We start from the raw sequence: 5,923 nt of genomic DNA on the forward strand, positions 1-5,923 counted from the left end.
TAAGCATTCGATACTTGGAAGACATTGGTATATTTGAGAAGAAGGCCAAGCGATGAGGATGGGATTCGCACCCATGCGTGCAGAGCACAATGGATTAGCAGTCCATCTCCTTAACCACTCGGACACCTCATCCTGACTGTACAAACACTTCACGACAGGACTGGTGTCATAGGTCTTGAATGGCATGCAATAGGTCGAGGTAGCCTGTTCATTTCAGCCGCTCAATAAAGTTGGAAACTTTTAGACGGACCAAAGAAAAAGAAACAGCAGTGTGTTGATATGGAACAAGGTCAGCAGGAGCTGTCTTCTCAAAGTAGCCAAAAATATTTTTGGAATTAAGCGATACATTGTCTTGTTTTGCAGGGCAATTAGCTCAAATGGTAGAGCGCTCGCTTAGCATGCGAGAGGTAGAGGGATCGATACCCTCATTCTCCAAGGCAAAGAGGCCAATGTCTGTAAAAGCTAGATGCTTGCTTTTTTCAAACGATCTAGTTGTGCAGCAACACCCGGAATCCTATAGACTTTGTATTTTTTCTCAGATAACATCACTCATCTAACCGAGGGCCACAGCAATTTCGTTACAATACTGCAGTTGAGACCCAGCAAGAAAACAGGCAAGTGGAAATATCAATGACAGTTCCTGTCAAGTTATTTTTGTTAAAACCACAAATAAATTAGTCTCTAATTGAATAATTCTCCAACTAGTATTTCAAATTTTTAAAGCAGTCGGATGACTGGAAAACTTTTAGGGGAATTGGCTCAAATGGTAGAGCGCTCGCTTTGCATGCGAGAGGTAGAGGGATCGATACCCTCATTCTTCAACATTGGTAGGGAACTTCTTGTCTAATGCTGACCAAAGATAAGCCTTGGGAGGATCCCAAGTACTTGAACATGGCACTATCTAAGCATTGCAATGTTCTCCCTTATTTTGTGAACAGCTTCTAGTGCCTTGTAATTTCTCACTTGTTAATGACCAGTGCTTTATGGTCAAATACGCTTGTTAACGTTCCTCAAAAGGGCAATTGGCAGTCATCACGTACGACATAGAAATGATTTAAAACTCGGTAAGCATTCGATACTTGGAAGACATTGGTATATTTGAGAAGAAGGGCAAGCGATGAGGATGGGATTCGAACCCATGCGTGCAGAGCACAATGGATTAGCAGTCCATCTCCTTAACCACTCGGACACCTCATCCTGACTGTACAAACACTTCACGACAGGACTGGTGTCATAGGTCTTAAATGGCATGCAATAGGTCGAGGTAGCCTGTTCATTTCAGCCGCTCAATAAAGTTGGAAACTTTTAGACGGACCAAAGAAAAAGAAACAGCAGTGTGTTGATATGCAACAAGGTCAGCAGGAGCTGTCTTCTCAAAGTAGCAAAAATTATTTTTGGAATTAAGCGATATATTGTCTTGTTTTGCAGGGGAATNTATTTTTGGAATTAAGCGATATATTGTCTTGTTTTGCAGGGGAATCAGCTCAAATGGTAGAGCGCTCGCTTAGCATGCGAGAGGTAGAGGGATCGATACCCTAATTCTCCTAGGCAAAGAGGCCAATGTCTGTAAAAGCTAGATGCTTGCTTTTTTCAAACGATCTAGTTGTGCAGCAACACCCGGAATCCTATAGACTTTGTATTTTTTCTCAGATAACATCACTCATCTAACCCAGGGCCACAGCAATTTCGCTACAATACTGCAGTTGAGACCCAGCAAGAAAACAGGCAAGTGGAAATATCAATGACAGTTCCTGTCAAGTTATTTTTGTTAAAACCACAAATAAATTAGTCTCTAATTGAATAATTCTCGAACTAGTATTTCAAATTTTTAAAGCAGTCGGATGACTGGAGAACTTGAAGGGGAATTAGCTCATATGGTAAAGCGCTCGCTTTGCATGCGAGAGGTAGAGGGATCGATACCCTCATTCTCCAACATTGGTAGGGAACTTCTAGTCTAATACTGACCAAAGATAAGCCTTGGGAGGATCCCAAGTACTTGAACATGGCACTATCTAAGCATTGCAATGTTCTCCCTTATTTTGCGAACAGCTTCTAGTGCCTTGTAATTTCTCACTTGTTAATGACCAATGCTTTATGGTCAAATACGCTTGTAAACGTTCCTCAAAAGGGCAATTGGCAGTCATCACGTACGACAAAGAAATTATTTAAAACTCGGTTAGCATTCGATACTTGGAAGACATTGGTATATTTGAGAAGAAGGGCAAGCGATGAGGATGGGATTCGAACCCATGCGTGCAGAGCACAATGGATTAGCAGTCCATCTCCTTAACCACTCGGACACCTCATCCTGACTGTACAAACACTTCACGACAGGACTGGTGTCATAGGTCTTGAATGGCATGCAATAGGTCGAGGTAGCCTGTTCATTTCAGCCGCTCAATAAAGTTGGAAACTTTTAGACGGACCAAAGAAAAAGAAACAGCAGTGTGTTGATATGCAACAAGGTTAGCAGGAGCTGTCTTCTCAAAGTAGCCAAAAATATTTTTGGAATTAAGCGATATATTGTCTTGTTTTGCAGGGGAATTAGCTCAAATGGTAGAGCGCTCGCTTAGCATGCGAGAGGTAGAGGGATCGATACCCTCATTCTCCAAGGCAAAGAGGCCAATGCCTGTAAAAGCTAGATGCTTGCTTTTTTCAAACGATCTAGTTGTGCAGCAACACCCGGAATCCTATAGACTTTGTATTTTTTCTCAGATAACATCACTCATCTAACCGAGGGCCACAGCAATTTCGTTACAATACTGCAGTTGAGACCCAGCAAGAAAACAGGCAAGTGGAAATATCAATGACAGTTCCTGTCAAGTTATTTTTGTTAAAACCACAAATAAATTAGTCTCTAATTGAATAATTCTCGAACTAGTATTTCAAATTTTTAAAGCAGTCGGATGACTGGAGAACTTGTAGGGGAATTAGCTCAAATGGTAGAGCGCTCGCTTTGCATGCGAGAGGTAGAGGGATCGATACCCTCATTCTCCAACATTGGTAGGGAACTTCTTGTCTAATGCTGACCAAAGATAAGCCTTGGGAGGATCCCAAGTACTTGAACATGGCACTATCTAAGCATTGCAATGTTCTCTCTTAGTTTGCGAACAGCTTCTATTGCCTTGTAATTTCTCACTTGTTGATGACCAATGCTTTATGGTCAAATACTCTTGTTAACATTCTTCAAAAGGGCAATTGGCAGTCATCACGTACGACATAGAAATTATTTAAAACTTGCTAAGCATTCGATACTTGGAAGACATTGGTATATTTGAGAAGAAGGGCAAGCGATGAGGATGGGATTCGAACCCATGCGTGCAGAGCACAATGGATTAGCAGTCCATCTCCTTAACCACTCGGACACCTCATCCTGACTGTACAAACACTTCACGACAGGACTGGTGTCATAGGTCTTGAATGGCATGCAATAGGTCGAGGTAGCCTGTTCATTTCAGCCGCTCAATAAAGTTGGAAACTTTTAGACGGACCAAAGAAAAAGAAACAGCAGTGTGTTGATATGCAACAAGGTTCGCAGGAGCTGTCTTCTCAAAGTAGCAAAAAATATTTTTGGAATTAAGCGATATATTGTCTTGTTTCGCAGGGGAATTACCTCAAATGGTAGAGCGCTCGCTTAGCATGCGAGAGGTAGAGGGATCGATACCCTCATTCTCCAAGGCAAAGAGGCCAAAGCCTGTAAAAGCTAGATGCTTGCTTTTTTCAAATGCTGTAGTAACCAAAGGTTTTTGTATAGAGCTTCGAATTAGAATAATTTGTTGTTTTATTGTGTGTCAATAATGAAATTTTTAGTTACATTTTTGCTGTTTATGCTAATTTCTCAATGAGGTGATCTTATAATCGTAAAATAAACTTGTTTTTAACGACTCCTGACATGACACTAAATTAAGAGATCTTATGTGTTTGATCAATCCTCCATCATGTACACATGTCAGATGACTGAGTGAAATGATGATTAAATCTNCAAGGAAAAGAGGCCAATGTCTGTAAAAGCTAGATGCTTGCTTTTATCAAACGATCTAGTTGTGCAGCAACACCTGGAATCCTATAGACTTTGTATTTTTTCTCAGATAACATCACTCATCTAACCCAGGGCCACAGCAATTTCGTTACAATACTGCAGTTGAGACCCAGCAAGAAAACAGGCAAGTGGAAATATCAATGACAGTTCCTGTCAAGTTATTTTTGTTAAAACCAAAAATAAATTAGTCTCTAATTGAATAATTCTCGAACTAGTTTTTCAAATTTTTAAAGCAGTCCGATGACTGGAGAACTTGTAGGGGAATTAGCTCATATGGTAGAGCGCTCGCTTCGCATGCGAGAGGTAGAGGGATCGATACCCTCATTCTCCAAAATTGGTAGGGATCTTCTTGTGTAATGCTTACCAAAGATAAGCCTTGGGAGGATCCCAAGTACTTGAACATGGCACTATCTAAGCATTGCAATGTTCTCCCTTATTTTGCGAACAGCTTCTAGTGCCTTGTAATTTCTCACTTGTTAATGACCAATGCTTTATGGTCAAATACGCTTGTTAACGTTCCTCAAAAGGGCAATTGGGAGTCATCAAGTACGACATAGAAATGATTTAAAACTCGGTAAGCATTCGATACTTGGAAGACATTGCTATATTTGAGAGGAAGGGCAAGCGATGAGGATAGGATTCGAACCCATGCATGCAGAGCACAATGGATTAGCAATCCATCTCCTTAACCACTCGGANAGACATTGGTATATTTGAGAAGAAGGGCAAGCGATGAGGATGGGATTGGAACCCATGCGTACAGAGCACAATGGATTAGCAGTCCATCTCCTTAACCACTCGGACACCTCATCCTGACTGTACAAACACTTCAGGACAGGACTGGTGTCATAGGTCTTGAATGGCATGCAATAGGTCGAGGTAGCCTGTTCATTTCAGCCGCTCAATAAAGTTGGAAACTTTTAGACGGACCAAAGAAAAAGAAACAGCAGTGTGTTGATATGCAACAAGGTTAGCAGGAGCTGTCTTCTCAAAGTAGCCAAAAATATTTTTGGAATTAAGCGATATATTGTCTTGTTTTGCAGGGGAATTAGCTCAAATGGTAGAGCGCTCGCTTAGCATGCGAGAGGTAGAGGGATCGATACCCTCATTCTCCAAGGCAAAGAGGCCAATGTCTGTAAAAGGTAGATGCTTGCTTTTTTTCAAACGATCTAGTTGTGCAGCAACACCCGGAATCCTATAGACTTTGTATTTTTTCTCAGATAACATCACTCATCTAACCGAGGGCCACAGCAATTTTGTTACAATACTGCAGTTGAGACCCAGCAAGAAAACAGGCAAGTGGAAATATCAATGACAGTTCCTGTCAAGTTATTTTTGTTAAAACCACAAATAAATTAGTCTCTAATTGAATAATTCTCCATCTAGTATTTCAATTTTTTGAAGCAGTCGGATGACTGGAGAACTTGTAGGGGAATTAGCTCATATGGTAGAGCGCTCGCTTTGCATAGGCAGAGGCTCAATCTTTCCGCTCGCTCACGAGGGCAAAACTCGCCCAAACTGCTAATTTCCGGCGCCGTTTTCATGCTGAAAAGTTCGGGATATACTTTTGCATATTGTGGAGGTTTTTCAATAACATGTTACACATGTCTCTCCTACAGGCCTGCACTCGAACCCGCGACGTGTGCGATCAGGTTTCCAAGGACGCTAACTCTGTTACCATCTGTTGATTACGTAAAATTAACGTAGAACGTGATTGGTCAGACGTCTCAGTCACGTAGTCATGAATCCGTTCGTTTATTTATGTAAACACTGAGTTGTACTGTTTTTACAGTTATTAATTGATAATTATTTCTATGTAATGCATATAATTAATTAAAAAAATATGTAAATTCTCTTGTGAGCAGGATATTTCTGTATCTTTAT

At 40.9% G+C, this 5,923-nt stretch overlaps 9 non-coding genes across 9 annotated transcripts; 5 read left to right on the forward strand and 4 right to left on the reverse strand.

The window, feature by feature from the left end:
* The first annotated feature begins 748 nt into the window (after nucleotides 1–748).
* Nucleotides 749–821, forward strand: trnaa-ugc. Its single transcript has one exon. It is a non-coding gene; the product is annotated as a tRNA-Ala (tRNA).
* Nucleotides 822–1,115: 294 nt separating this feature from the next.
* On the reverse strand, nucleotides 1,116–1,197 carry trnas-gcu. The gene has a single exon. It is a non-coding gene; the product is annotated as a tRNA-Ser (tRNA).
* A 1,029-nt stretch (nucleotides 1,198–2,226) lies between these two features.
* On the reverse strand, nucleotides 2,227–2,308 carry trnas-gcu. Its single transcript has one exon. It is a non-coding gene; the product is annotated as a tRNA-Ser (tRNA).
* Nucleotides 2,309–2,538: 230 nt separating this feature from the next.
* Nucleotides 2,539–2,611, forward strand: trnaa-agc. Its single transcript has one exon. It is a non-coding gene; the product is annotated as a tRNA-Ala (tRNA).
* Nucleotides 2,612–2,924: 313 nt separating this feature from the next.
* Nucleotides 2,925–2,997, forward strand: trnaa-ugc. The gene has a single exon. It is a non-coding gene; the product is annotated as a tRNA-Ala (tRNA).
* Nucleotides 2,998–3,291: 294 nt separating this feature from the next.
* trnas-gcu lies at nucleotides 3,292–3,373 on the reverse strand. The gene has a single exon. It is a non-coding gene; the product is annotated as a tRNA-Ser (tRNA).
* Nucleotides 3,374–4,297: 924 nt separating this feature from the next.
* On the forward strand, nucleotides 4,298–4,370 carry trnaa-cgc. The gene has a single exon. It is a non-coding gene; the product is annotated as a tRNA-Ala (tRNA).
* Nucleotides 4,371–4,769: 399 nt separating this feature from the next.
* On the reverse strand, nucleotides 4,770–4,851 carry trnas-gcu. The gene has a single exon. It is a non-coding gene; the product is annotated as a tRNA-Ser (tRNA).
* Nucleotides 4,852–5,081: 230 nt separating this feature from the next.
* Nucleotides 5,082–5,154, forward strand: trnaa-agc. The gene has a single exon. It is a non-coding gene; the product is annotated as a tRNA-Ala (tRNA).
* Nucleotides 5,155–5,923: the final 769 nt, after the last annotated feature.

Source organism: Oryzias melastigma, unplaced genomic scaffold (assembly GCF_002922805.2).
Source record: "Oryzias melastigma strain HK-1 unplaced genomic scaffold, ASM292280v2 sc00673, whole genome shotgun sequence".
Classification (NCBI taxonomy): domain Eukaryota; kingdom Metazoa; phylum Chordata; class Actinopteri; order Beloniformes; family Adrianichthyidae; genus Oryzias; species Oryzias melastigma.